Below are 13,528 nucleotides of genomic sequence, written 5' to 3' on the forward strand. Positions count from 1 at the left end.
TCTTTCTTTCTTTCTTTCTTTCTTTCTTTCTTTCTTTCTTTCTTTCTTTCTTTCTTTCTTTCTTTCTTTCTTTCTTTCTTTCTTTCTTTCTTTCTTTCTTTCTCCTCTTTACCTCTGCCTCTCCACATCTTGTAATCCCTCCTATGGTGTGTACTGTATGACTTTTGATAGTGCATGTGTGTGTGTGTTTAATGTGTGTGGGTGTGTTTATGTGTGTGTGTGTGTGTATTTGGATCAGTCCTTTTAGCTTGTAGTCCGTGAGAGCATGTGAGTTTAGAAAACATAGGACTTTTTAAATAAAGTGCATGTATTCCTATGAGTATGAGTCTCCTCACTGTCCTCTGCGGTACGTAGACTAGTTAAGTCGCTGGCAGTCTCTCTGTGTGTGTGGGACACCACCACTCAGAACAGGCAGTCTGTGTACGGAGACAGACCTTCCAAAGTGTGGCTGAATGTACTGGTCACGTTGTCCAGCAGTCTAGGACAGAAAGAATACACACACTCAATCAATTTACTGTCAAGCCCTGCACATAACGAATTCAAAACATTTCATATATCAAATCCCACATTTATCAACTAGTAAATTAGGGTAAAACACATGGCAACCAGCATCAATCCACCCTTCCTCTATCACACATACATATGGATATCAATTAACAAAACGTCACTAAATGTGAAGCATGGTAATTGGCACGACTGAAATGAATGAATCAGCAAGCTATTGTTCTAGCCAGGCCAATCTCCCAGCCCAGGCCTTTCTATAGACGTGTACTGGACATAATGAATAAATCAGGGTAAGAATGAGAGGCGTAGGTAACGTGCTGGAGGATGAGGGAATGAGGCTGATATATAATACATGGACCTAGTCATTTATTTATTACCACAGAATGAGAATCCCCCTTTTTGGATTAAATTGCAATTTGTTGTCAGGAAGCATGGAATGAATACATATCAAAAACCACCAGCACAACTTTTTTCTTTTGATCTTGTTCTCTCTCAGTCTACCGATCTCTCTCTCTCTTTCTCTCTAAATCTCTCTCCGTCTACCAATCTCTCTCTCTCTACCTCTCTCGCTCTCTCTCTAAATCTCTCTCCATCTACCAATCTCTCTCTCTCTCTACCTCTCGCTCTCTCTACCTCTCTCTATCTACCAATATCTCTCTCTCTCTTTCTACCTCTCTCTCTACCTCTCTCTCTCTACCACTCTCTTTCTCTCTACCTATCTCTCGCTCTCTCTCTACCATTCTTTGCCCCCCCCTTTCTCTCATTCCCTCTCTCCCTCTTCATACAATGCATTCTAGCCAGCTCAATAGCGCAGGCTGTATATTTTGCCAATTAACTTTGTTCTTGATCTTACAAAGGCTATACCCTATGCTACAATGCATTTTAAAGTGATAAATTAGGGCCAAACAGTGATAAGGTACAATAGCTATGTATTGAACTATAAGAGTATATTGTTGTAGTGGTTCGTCCTATTGTGGTCCTGTGTAGCCCTGACCAGCAGTAGTAATGTCTACTCTGTCTGTTAGTGATGCTAGTAGCTTCAGTAGTGATGGTCTCTTGTATAGGTGATGGTCCCTCTCTGACCAGCAGTAGTAATGTCTACTCTGTCTGTTAGTGATGCTAGTAGCTTCAGTAGTGATGGTCTCTTGAATAGGCGATGGTCCCTCTCTGACCAGCAGTAGTAATGTCTACTCTGTCTGTTAGTGATGCTAGTGGCTTTAGTAGTGATGGTCTCTTGTACAGGACTGTCTGGCGTAGCCCTCATCTGTAGGCCGTAGTAAAGTGGTCTAGGAGCTTTGACACGGCCTGGAGGGAGTCAGGACACTTGCAGGCTGGCAGGGGTGGTGTCTGACCTACCTGGGGGCATCACACCATCTGGAGCTAGGGAGCTAGGGAGGGAGGGAGAGAGAGAGAGAGAGAGAGAGAGAGAGAGAGAGAGAGAGAGAGAGAGAGAGAGAGAGAGAGAGAGAGAGAGAGAGAGAGAGAGAGAGAGAGAGAGAGAGAACAAGAAAGAGAGAGAGAGGGATAGAGAGAGAGAACAAGAAAGAGAGAACAAGAGTGCAATTACATTTACATTTTAGTCAATGTAACAGAATGTGGAAAAAGTCAAGGGGTCTGAAGAAGAAGAAGAAGAAGAAGAAGAAGAAGAAGAAGAAGAAGAAGAAGAAGAAGAAGAAGAAGAAGAAGAAGAAGAAGAAGAAGAAGAAGAAGAAGAAGAAGAAGAAGAAGAAGAAGAAGAAGAAGAAGAGAGAAATTAATGTACATTTTTTTAGACATAGATGATGACACCGTGCCATTTGTCCCTCTGGGCTCTCTGTAGGCCATGAGAACAGACAGCTCAGCTTGTGCCACAGATGATGACTTGTGGCCTGAATGAAAGACAACATCCTCCCTCTCTTCCGCCATAAGGCATTATCATTCAGAGAGTGGCAGGAGTTAGCGCTCCCTCTCTGATCTACAACAAAGGCTGTTCTCACAAAGAACCTTACGGAAACAGAGAAAGAGAGAGAGGCTGTGCTCTGAAATGAGAGAGAGAGAGATGGAGCAGAGAGGAGAAAAATGCTAGAGACTCGTTTCTAAAGACGGGTCGACATCCACTCACCCCTCCACTCACACACACACACACACACACACACACACACACACACACACACACACACACACACACACACACACACTTATCCTATCCTCATTAACAGTGTCTTTGCATTGTGATCCTCTTCAGGCAACAGTTTAACTCTCCACTTATGACCAACAAGCAGACAGACGGTGAAACATCTTCACTGTCTGGAGGGAAAACATCTTGACTGGACACTCCAGTCCAAATCACACTCTAAGAGAGGCTATACAACCCACAGTGTGTGTGAGAGTGTGTGTGTGTGTGTGTGTGTGTGAGACCCTCTCTCCAACAAGCTCCTCCACAATACCCTTGTTCAATCAACACCAACACATAGCCGTCCACTCATCACCCCACTACACTACAACCCAGACTCAAATCATCACTGATTAGTGATCACACACACCAGACCAACTGATGGGACAATACATCATAATACATAGGAAAAACAGACATATTGGACAGAATGATAAAGGCTGCACAACAAAATCAAAAGAGAAAAACAAAATACTCGCTAATAGATAACCGAGAATAAAAGTTATCTCATTTTGGGGATGGGATGTGGTGAGAGGGCCGTTTAGTAATCACGTCTGTGTGTGAATAAAGTGATTTGTGTGTGTGTGTGGTGTGTGTCTGCGTGAAAGCGTGCATGTGTCGATGTGTGTTGGTGTGGGTGTGTGTGTATTATTAAAATGATTTGGTGGCAATGCGTTGGTCTAATGTGTTGATGGATGGGAAGGACGTGTGTCAATATGGCCGGTGGAACAGAGGATTATGGAGAGAGGGAGAAACACCCCGGGGACTCATCTGTCACTTAGGAAGACAGGAAACAATACGGACCACATCAAAAAAAGGAGGGAGTGAAAAAACAACAAAACAAGACAAAGGAGATGACTTAACCCAATCCCCTGTTCCCTGGTGAAGGGGCGGGCGGGGTGGAGGGTGTGTGTGTGTGTGTGTTTGTGTATCGGGGTCGAGCACATCACTCACGTCAGCACCCCAAAATTAGTTTCAGACCTAATTTACATAATGCACAGCACTCACATTATGGCAAAAACACAGAATGGAAAGAATAAATAAATAAATGAGAGAGAGAGAGAGAGAGAGAGAGAGAGAGAGAGAGAGAGAGAGAGAGAGAGAGAGAGAGAGAGAGAGAGAGAGAGAGAGAGAGAGAGAGAGAGAGAGAGGAGAAATAAAATAAGGAGTGTCTGCAGTATCTGGGTCGTGTTCAGTAGGCTTGCTCTCCTTTTCTCCTCCCTTTATCTGGACTGATGCAGAAGACCAAACTGTTGAAAGCAAATGATTGGTTGGCATCCCCCACGTAGTATCTAGCATCACCTATAGTATCTTACATTCTCAGATCCTGGGGCCCTATGTAGTACTCTACTTTTGGCCAGACCTAGATCACTATAGTGCATTATAAAGGGAACCATTTTGGACGCAACGTTAAGCATATTACCCATCTGCCCCGGCTCTCTAGTTGTGGCCAAGCCCGTAACTGTGGTGATGGTGATGAGTAGCGTATGGGAGGACATTGAGCCTGGGCCCAGCCCAATGTTATAGCTGCTATCTAGTCAGCCCGATGACTGGTCATAGCCAAGACTCTAACTGCATGTGTATAGAACAGCTAGTGCCACAATAACCCATTTTCCTACAGTACAATGTGCCAGGCGTCATTACTGGATTGGCTACAATACCCAACAGGTTGCTGATGTACTTGATAATGTTCTCTCGGTCAGCTTATATGGCCAAATAAAGGCGTAGAAACACAGTTTGGCATTTGGCGCAGAGTACAATGTATTGTGTTTGACTGAACCATATATATGTATTTGGAGGGCTGCTGCTTGGGTGAGTGAGTGTGTGTGTGTGTCTATGTGCCTATGTGTGTGTGTTTTTCTGTGTATCCCAGACCCTAGTTTCCTTCAGAGTCTGTATCTAGTTGACAAGGCAGTTTATTCTAACCACTGGTTACCTCCAACCCACAGAGAGAGAAGACATGCGGCTCTGTGCCTTTGTCTTCACTCCACTCTCAGGTAAATCAGAGGTGTCACTAATCATTTTAAACTATGCACTTTTATGTTCTCCCTCCATCTGTAAGCTCTCAGCCTCTTCTGTTCTTTGATATAGCAAGAAGAGATTGAGACAAGGCTTCAGTTCGCCTAACAGAAGTCTAAAGATCTGCCGAGGGGAGCGAGAGGGAGAGAGAGTGGGAGAGAGGGGGAGATATGGGAGAGATGGGAGAGAAAGGGGGAGAGAGAGGGGGGAAGTGTGGTATTTAAAATTTATACTTCCTCATGCCTTTGTTTTGAACTTGAACATTTTTTCGGAATAACTTTCCAGACTCATGCTTTTGTTGGGGTATGACTACTGTGGCACCAGGGTGCAGGTGTGTGTGTGTTTGTGTGTGTGTGTGTGTAGTTCTGTCTTTAGCATCTGATCAGCTCTGGCATTTATCAGTATGCACAATCAGGTCCCATTCTACCAAATCAATTAGGGATAAACATACACACAAACACTCTGACACACACACATACACACACACACTCTCACACAAACACACAGTCAATATCACGTTTCAGGAGAAGACCCAGATGCAGACAGTGTTGAAGTAACAAAAGTTTATTACAAAAACAGGGGGCAGGCAAACGACAGGTCAAGGGCAGGCAGTGGTCAGTAATCCAGATCAGAGTCCAAAAGGTACAGAACGGCAGGCAGTCTCAGGGTCAGGGCAGGCAGAGGTCAATAATTCAGGGTGGTGTGACAAGGTACAGAACGGCAGGCAGGCTAAGGGTCAGGGCAGGCAGAATGGTCAAAACCGGGAAAACTAGAAAACAGGAACGTGAGAAAGACAGGAGCAAGGGGAATACCACTGGTAGGCTTGATGAAACAAAACAAACTGGCAACAGACAAACAGAGAATAGAGGTATAAACACTGGGGATAATGGGGAAGATGGGCGACACCTGAGGGGGGTGGAGACATTCCAAAAGACAGGTGAAACAGATCAGGGTGTGACAGTACCCCCCCTCTAGGGGCGCCACCTGGCGTCCTACCTGGGCACATACCTGGTTGACTGGGGTGCCGGCGTTGAAACTCAGCGATGAGGCCTGGGTTCAGGATGTCCCTGGCGGGACTGGAATCTCCTGCCCCGAGGTCGAACCTTCACGAGATGCCTCACCATGTACGCCGGTTGGCCGTTGATGAGACGGTGGAGAGGGGTGGGCCTGGAAACAGGAGACAAAGGGCTGTGAGACATGGCTTTGATCCTAGACACATGAAAAGTGGGATGTATACGGAGGGTACGGCGCAACAGACGACGAACAGCAGAGGGGCTAATGATCTTGGAGATGGGGAAAGGGACAATAATCCGGTTGGAAAGTTTGCGGGACTCCACCCGGAGGGGCAGATCTCGGGTGGACAGCCATACCTTCTGCCCGAGACGATACCGGGAAGCCGGTGTCCGGAGGCGGTCCGCTTGTCGTCGATACCTGGAGGTGGTCTTGAGAAGAGCCGATCGGGCTCTCCTCCAGGTACGACAACAGCGGCGGACAAACATCTGGGCCGAGGGAATGCCGACCTCTTCCTCTTGCTCCGGGAGGAGCGGGGACTGATAACCCAGGGAACACTCAAATGGCAAAAGACCCGTAGCAGAGCAGGGAAGGGTGTTGCGGGCGTATTCGACCCAAACTAGTTGCTGGCTTCAGGTGATTGGGTTGGCGGAGACCAGGCAGCGCAGAGTCGTCTCCAGGTCTTTGTTGGCTCGCTCCGACTGGCCATTGGACTGAGGGTGGAAACTGGAGGACAGGCTGGCCGACGACCCAATGAGTGTGCAGAACGCCTTCCAGAACCGGGACGAAAACTGAGGACCCCAGTCGGAGACCATGTCCACTGTGAGTCCATGGATCCGGAAGACGTGCTGCACCATGAGCTGGGCCGTCTCTTTGGCGGAGGGTAGCTTGGGGAGAGGAATGAAGTGGGCGGCTTTGGAAAACCGGTCCACAACTGTCAGGATGGCGGAGTTGCCATCAGACTGGGGAAGACCCATGACAAAGTCCAGGGATATGTGAGACCAGGGACAGTGAGGAACAAGCAGAGGTTGGAGGAGACCAGTCGGAGCTTGCCGAGGAGTCTTGTTCTGCGCACAGATCGTACAGGCGGCGATGAATGCGGAGACGTCAGGAACCATGGTAGGCCACCAAAAGCATTGTCGCACAAAGGCCAGGGTATGACGGGAGCCCAGGTGGCAAGCAAGCCTGGAGTGGACCGAGGAGTGGACATCCGGTTACCTGGGCCCCCCCGGGGTTCGGCTGGGAATGCTGCGCCTCCTGGACCTGCTTCCCTATTCCCCAACTGAGTGCCGTCGCCAAGCACGAGGTGGGAAGGATGGTCTCAGATTCCGGGGGTGTAGCCGTAGGGCTATAGCGACGTGACAGCGCATCTGGCTTGACATTCTTGGATCCCGGTCGGTATGAGCGAGAGAAGTTGAACCGGGTGAAAAGCAGGGCCCTCCTAGCTTGCCTGGATTTGAGACGCTTGGCGGTGCGGAGATATTCCAAGTTCTTGTGGTCTGTCCACACAATGAATGGATGTTCCACCCCCTCCAGCCAGTGCCTCCACTCTTCCAACACCATTTTCACCACGAGAAGCTCACAATTCCCCACATCATAATTCCTCTCCATGGTGGCAATGGGAGAAGAAGAAGGCGCAGGGATGTACCTTGAGGTCCAGGGCCGAACACTAGGACAGGACCACCCCCACTCCGACATCCGAAGCATCGGCCTCTAGTATGAACTGGCCATGACTGACCAAGCAGACTCGGACCAGCTCCGCAACGCCATCTCCTCCCAAGGAGCCACCATTGGAAGGCACGAAGAGTTGCTTCGTCGTCTCATGGAAGGGTTCCAGACATTGGCCGATTGCCATTACCGAGCGTTTAACACATTGCTGGAGCAATTCCGCGGGTTGTCTGTTAGGCAGCCTACCACGACAGTAACCTCCCAGCCCTCAGTAACCCAGCTGTTAGCAGCACGTCCTCCCCTGCCACCCCAGTTTCCCGCGAACCCTGCTTACCTCCCCTGGAATGCTTCGCTGGAGAGTCGGAAACCTGTCGGGCATTTCTCGGTCAGTGTTCACTCATCATCGAGTTGCAGCCCTCCTCCTTCCCCTCGGACCGCTCTAAGATAGAGTACCACATCACGCTGATGTCCGGGAGGGCTCTCCCCTGGCTACGGCAGTGTGGGAACAACAGTCGGCCAAATGCTTCAGTCTGGAGGAGTTCGTTCAGGAGGTATAAAGGTTTTCGATGCTCCATTGTCCGGGAGAGAGGCTGCCCAGAAGTTACTCCAGCTTCGGCAAGAATCCCGCAGTGGAGTGGATATGGAGTGGATTTCCGCAAGTTGGCAGCTGAGTGTGCCTGGAACCCGTAAGCACTGTTCGACACATTCCTGCATGGAGTATTGGAGGAAGTAAAGGACGAGCTCGCAGCCCGGACCCTAGCGACGGATCTCAACTCGCTCATCGCCTTGACCATTCGGATCGATGGGCGGAAGTCCGGTTCCACCTCGCCCCCGAGGCCTACCAGAAGTCCCAGACGGCTCCGTTGCCAAGAGAACCCGAGGCTACCCAAGTTCCCCCGAGAGTCTCCGAAGTCTTCCCGAGCCGATGCAACTAGGCAGAGCTAGGCTGTCTCCAGCCAAATGCAATACAGGCTTCACACGAAGAGTTGCCTGTATTGCGGGACTACTGGTCATTTTGTGTCCACCTGTCCACTTAAAGACCAGGCTCACCGGTAGGAGCGAGTACTCTGGTGGGCCATACAGATAACTTTTCCTCTCCCCTTACTCACACCCCTTTCATGCCATCTTGCTGTGGGGGAACCAGTCGAAATCTCTCCGGGTACTCATCGACTCTGGGGCCGATGAGAGCTTTATGGACGCTACCCTGGCGTTCGAGCTGGGCATCCCCACTCAGCCCCTCTCCATTCCCATGGACGTTAGAGCGCTGGACGGTGCTCTATAGGCCGGATCACCTACAATACCACCCCCATCATCCTACGAGTATCAGGGAACGACAGCGAGACGATCCAATTCCTGCTAATTAAGTCTCCTCAGGTTCCCGTGGTATTGGGTTTCTCTTGGCTCCAGCAACACAACCCCTTTATTGACTGGTCTACTGGTGCCATCATGGGCTGGAGCCCGTTCAGCCACGCTCATTGCCTGAAGTCAGCGCAGCCTGCCCCGGGACGTCTTCCTGGGGGCTCGGAAGTTCAGTAAGGCCCGGGCCACTTCGCTTCCGTCACACCGACTGCGGAATCGACCTTCTCCCAGGCACCACTCCGCATCTGGGACGACTGTACTCGCTGTCGGGTCCGGAAACAAGGCTATGGAGACCTACATTGAGGACACCCTAGCTCCGGGTTCATCCGTCCTTCTGCCTCCCCCGCCTGCGCAGGGTTCTTCTTTGTGGAGAAGGACAAAATCCTGCACCCGTGCATCTACTACCAGGGACTCAACGACATCACGGTAAATAACCACTACCCGCACCACTCATCTCCTCGGCCTTCAAGCCACTCCAGGGGGCCAGTTCGTACTATCACGTTTCAGGAGAAGACCCAGATGCAGACAGTGTTGAAGTAACAAAAGTTTATTACAAAAACAGGGGGCAGGCAAACAACAGATCAAGGGCAGGCAGAGGTCAATAATCCAGGGTGATGTGACAAGGTACAGAATGGCAGGTAGGCTCAGGGTCAGGGCAGGCAGAATGGTCAAAACCGGGAAAACTAGAAAACAGGAGCTAGAGAAACACAGGAGCAAGGGAAAAAAAGCTGGTAGGCTTGACGAAACAAAACGAACTGGCAACAGACAAACAGAGAACACAGGTATAAATACACTGGGGATAATAGGAAAGATGGGCGACACCTGAAGGGGGGTGGAGACAATCACAAAGACAGGTGAAACAGATCAGGGTGTGACAGTCGAAGGTCTCTAGAATTTTTCTGATATTCATACAGTTCCTCTCCCGCACCTCATGGAGCAATACCTGTCCAGCAGAAGAGCATCACTTTGCACCCCCTTAACTCTGATCTGTGTGTGTGTGTGTGTGTGTTTTGTGTCTCAGTGTGTGTGTGTTTGTGTGTGTACGTGAGTGTGTGTTTGCGCATTGTTGAGTGGAGAGTGAGGAGGAGGGGCATGCTTACCCACAGCCTGGCTGAAGGGAACAGAAAAGGAGAGGAGAAGAAAAGGAGGGAACAGGGAAAAACGAGTGTGATCAAATTGGTGTAATAAGAGTCCTACGATGTTTGAAGGGACATGAGAGGAGATCACTGCTCCATTGATTCAGAAATACAGCTGACAGAGTGAGAGAGACAGAGGGAGGGAGAGAGAGAGAGAGAGAGAGAGAGAGAGAGAGAGAGAGAGAGAGAGAACAAGAAAGAGGGAGGGAGAGAGAGAACAAGAAAGAGGGAGGGAGAGAGAGGGAGAGAGAGAGAGAGGGATAGAGAGAGAGAACAAGAAAGAGAGAGAGAGAGTGTAATGTAACAAAATGTGGAAAAAGTCAAGGGGTCTGAATACTTTCCGAATACACTGTGTGTATAGGGGTAAGATGACCAGGCATCAGGATATATGATAAACAGAGTAGCAGCAGCGTATAACCTATGATGATTGCAGGTGAGTGTGTGTGTGTGTAGAGTCAGTATCAATGTGTGTGCGTGTTATGTGTGTGTGAGCAAATGAAGTGTGTGTGTGTGAGTCTGTGTGTTGGATTGTCTGTGTGAGTATGTTTGAGTGAGTGTGTAGAATGTGCATAGTCAGTGTGTGAGTGTGCATATAGTCAGTACAAAAATATAAATACAATAGAAGGGTCAATGCAGATAGTCTGTGTAGCCATTTTGTTAGCTATTTAGTAGTCTTATGGCTTGGGGATAGAAGCTGTTCAGGAGCCTGTAGGTGCATCAGAATTGATGCTCCGGTACCGCTTTCTGTGCAGAAGCAGAGAGAACAGTCTATGGCTTGGGTGTCATTAACAATTTTCTGGGCCTTCCTTTCACACTGATATACAGGTCCTGGATGGCAGGGAGCTTGGCCCCAGTGATGTACTGGGCTGTTGGCACCACCCTCTGTAGCGCCATGCGACCGAGGGCGCTGCAGGCAGCTATTTAACCAGCGACTAGTTAAGTGACTAGTTTTGTTTGTAGAGAAGATCGTAAAATGCAACATTTCTGAACCATAAAAGTCATCATTACAATCAACAACAATTTAACAGTCTAAAAGTCTCCCGTAACTACGGTGATTAACCCAGAAAGCCTTTCTATGTGTGTGTTTTTTAAGTGTGTGTGTGTGTGTGTGTGTCTCCCAGAAGCAAGCATTGTTGTGCAGCAGATTTCTAATGGCAAAATGTTCTACTGTTTTGTGTGTGTGTGTGTGTGTGTATGTATACTGAACAAAAATATAAACGCAACATGTGACAATTTCAACGATTTTACTGAGTTACAGTTTATATAAGGAAATCAGTAAATTGAAATACATTCCTTAGGCCCTAGCCCACCCACTTGGGAGCCAGGCCGATCCACTGGGGAGCCAGGCCGATCCACTTGGGAGCCATGCCGATCCACTGGGGAGCCAGGCCGATCCACTAGGGAGCCAGGCCGATCCACTGGGGAGCCATGCCGATCCACTGAGGAGCCAGGCCGATCCACTGGGGAGCCGATCCACTGGGGAGCCAGGCCCAGCCGATCAGAATGAGTTTTTCCCCACAAAAGGGCTTTACTCCTCAGCTTCATCAGCTGTCCAGGTGGCTGGTCTCAGACAATACTTCAGGTGAAGAAGCCGGATGTGGAGGTCCTGGGCTGGCATGGTTACACATGGTCTGCGACGTTGGAGGTGGCTTATGGTAGAGAAATTAACATTTAATTATCTGTCAACAGCTCTGGTGAACATTCCTGCCGTCAGCATGCCAATTGCATGCTCCCTCAAAACTTTAGAGTGGCATTTTATTGTCCCCAGCACAAGGTGCACCTGTGTAATGATCATGCTGTTTAATCAGCTTCTTGATATGCCACACCTGTCAGGTGGATGGATTATCTTGGCAAAGGAGAAATGCTCATTAACAAGGATGTAAGCAAATTTGTGCACAACATTTGAGAGAAATACTTTATTGTGTGTATGGAACATTTCTGGGATCTTTTATTTCTGCTCATGAAACATGGGACCAACACTTTACATGTTGTGTTTATATTTTTGTTCAGTATATGTGTGCATGCGTGTGTGAGAGAGAATGTCTAAATGTGTGTGTGTATGGTACCTTACCAGAAGGAAACATGAGACACAACCCATGGTGTTGCAGGCCCGGACAATCAGGCTCCCTGCCTCACAATACACATCACCTTCATCTTCATCACTATCATCATCATCATAATCAGCATCACCTGGAGAGGGAGAGAGAGGGAGAGAAAGACGAGAGAGAGGGAGAGAGATATATAACCTGAATCATCAGTATCTTAGTATTGAATTAATATTGTTTGAGGTAGACCTCACATGAAAAGGAGAGAAAGAAAGAAGCAGGACGTTTTAAATGGGAAATAAGTACTGTGCATTACCATCAACATGCCTCTGATCTCTGTAAAAGATACCTGCGGTTTGAGAGATTAATATAACCACACACAGAGAGATATGCTGTATATCAGATACATATGATTTATATATGATCCCCCATTAGACACCTGCTAATGAAAATGTTACAGATCAATCGATAATCCACCACACTTTGGCCCCCACGATGTACACGTTAGTGCACACACACGCACGCATGTACACACACACACACACACACACACACACACACACACACACACACACACACACACACACACACACACACACACACACACACACACACACACACACACACACACACACACACACATACTTTCTGACAGTCAGGCAGGTCAGGGGTTGACCATCATGGTCCCTAGTCACCACCACTTACAGTAATGCAATCCAGCTGAGGATATACGCCCCCAAGCACACATTAAATAGGAATTAATTTCACTTAGATCTCACTAGATCTATGGGGAAGGGAGGGGATAGGAGGGAGAGGAGAAGGGGTTAGGAGAAGGGAGAGATGAGTAGGGGAAGGAGAGAGGAGAGAGAAGAGTGGGGTTGAGAGAGGAAAAAGAGGGGAGACGGCAGGAAGGAGAGGAGTGAAAGGCCATAACCTGCCAATCTAACGGTCTGGGATGTTCCACTGTAAAGAAATCTATAGGTATGAAGAGTATGTAGGGAAAACTAACACATCTACCATCTACCTCTTTACTCATCCACCAGAGAGAGGGAGCGAGGAGGGAAGGAGAGAGAGAGGTAGAGAGAGAGAGGGGACGAGAAAGATAAGAGTGGGAAATAGGGAAAAGGTGGAGAGGGAAAAAGAAAGAGGGAATGAAAGGAGAGAAAGAGAAAGAGAAAGAGAAAGAGAAAGAGAGAAAGATAGAGACTGCTGTGCTACCATACTGCCAACTTGGCACAACTTCTCATCTTCTATTAGCGCGAAAAACACGGAAGGTGAAAAATAAATAAATAAAAAAACTGATAACATTTCACAGCTTAAGCAAAAATAAACAAGCTTAATGAATGAATGTGAGTTGGTTTCCCCAGACAGCCCTCTCTCTCCCCCACTCCCCGGACCTGCTCCGCTCTCCTCGCCAAATCTTATAATTGCCTCCAATTTACCTAGTCTGCTGTTGGCAGTTTGTAAAATGAAACGCTAACATGAAAGCATCCGTTTCCGTTTTTTATGGGCAAGTGCGTTCTTTCTCTCCTCCCTCGCTCTCTCTCGCCACCTCCCTCTCTCCCTTTGTCTCCCTCTCTCTCGCTTTCTCCACCTACACCCCCTCTCTCTCTGTCCCTCTCTTTCTCTCTCCT

The 13,528-nt window shown here is 48.4% G+C and overlaps 1 pseudogene; it reads right to left on the minus strand.

Moving 5' to 3' along the window:
* LOC121544484 overlaps window positions 1-13,528 on the minus strand; it is a 244,163-nt pseudogene that overhangs the window by 76,970 nt on the left and 153,665 nt on the right.

This window comes from Coregonus clupeaformis, chromosome 29 (assembly GCF_020615455.1).
Source record: "Coregonus clupeaformis isolate EN_2021a chromosome 29, ASM2061545v1, whole genome shotgun sequence".
Taxonomy (NCBI): Eukaryota; Metazoa; Chordata; class Actinopteri; order Salmoniformes; family Salmonidae; genus Coregonus; species Coregonus clupeaformis.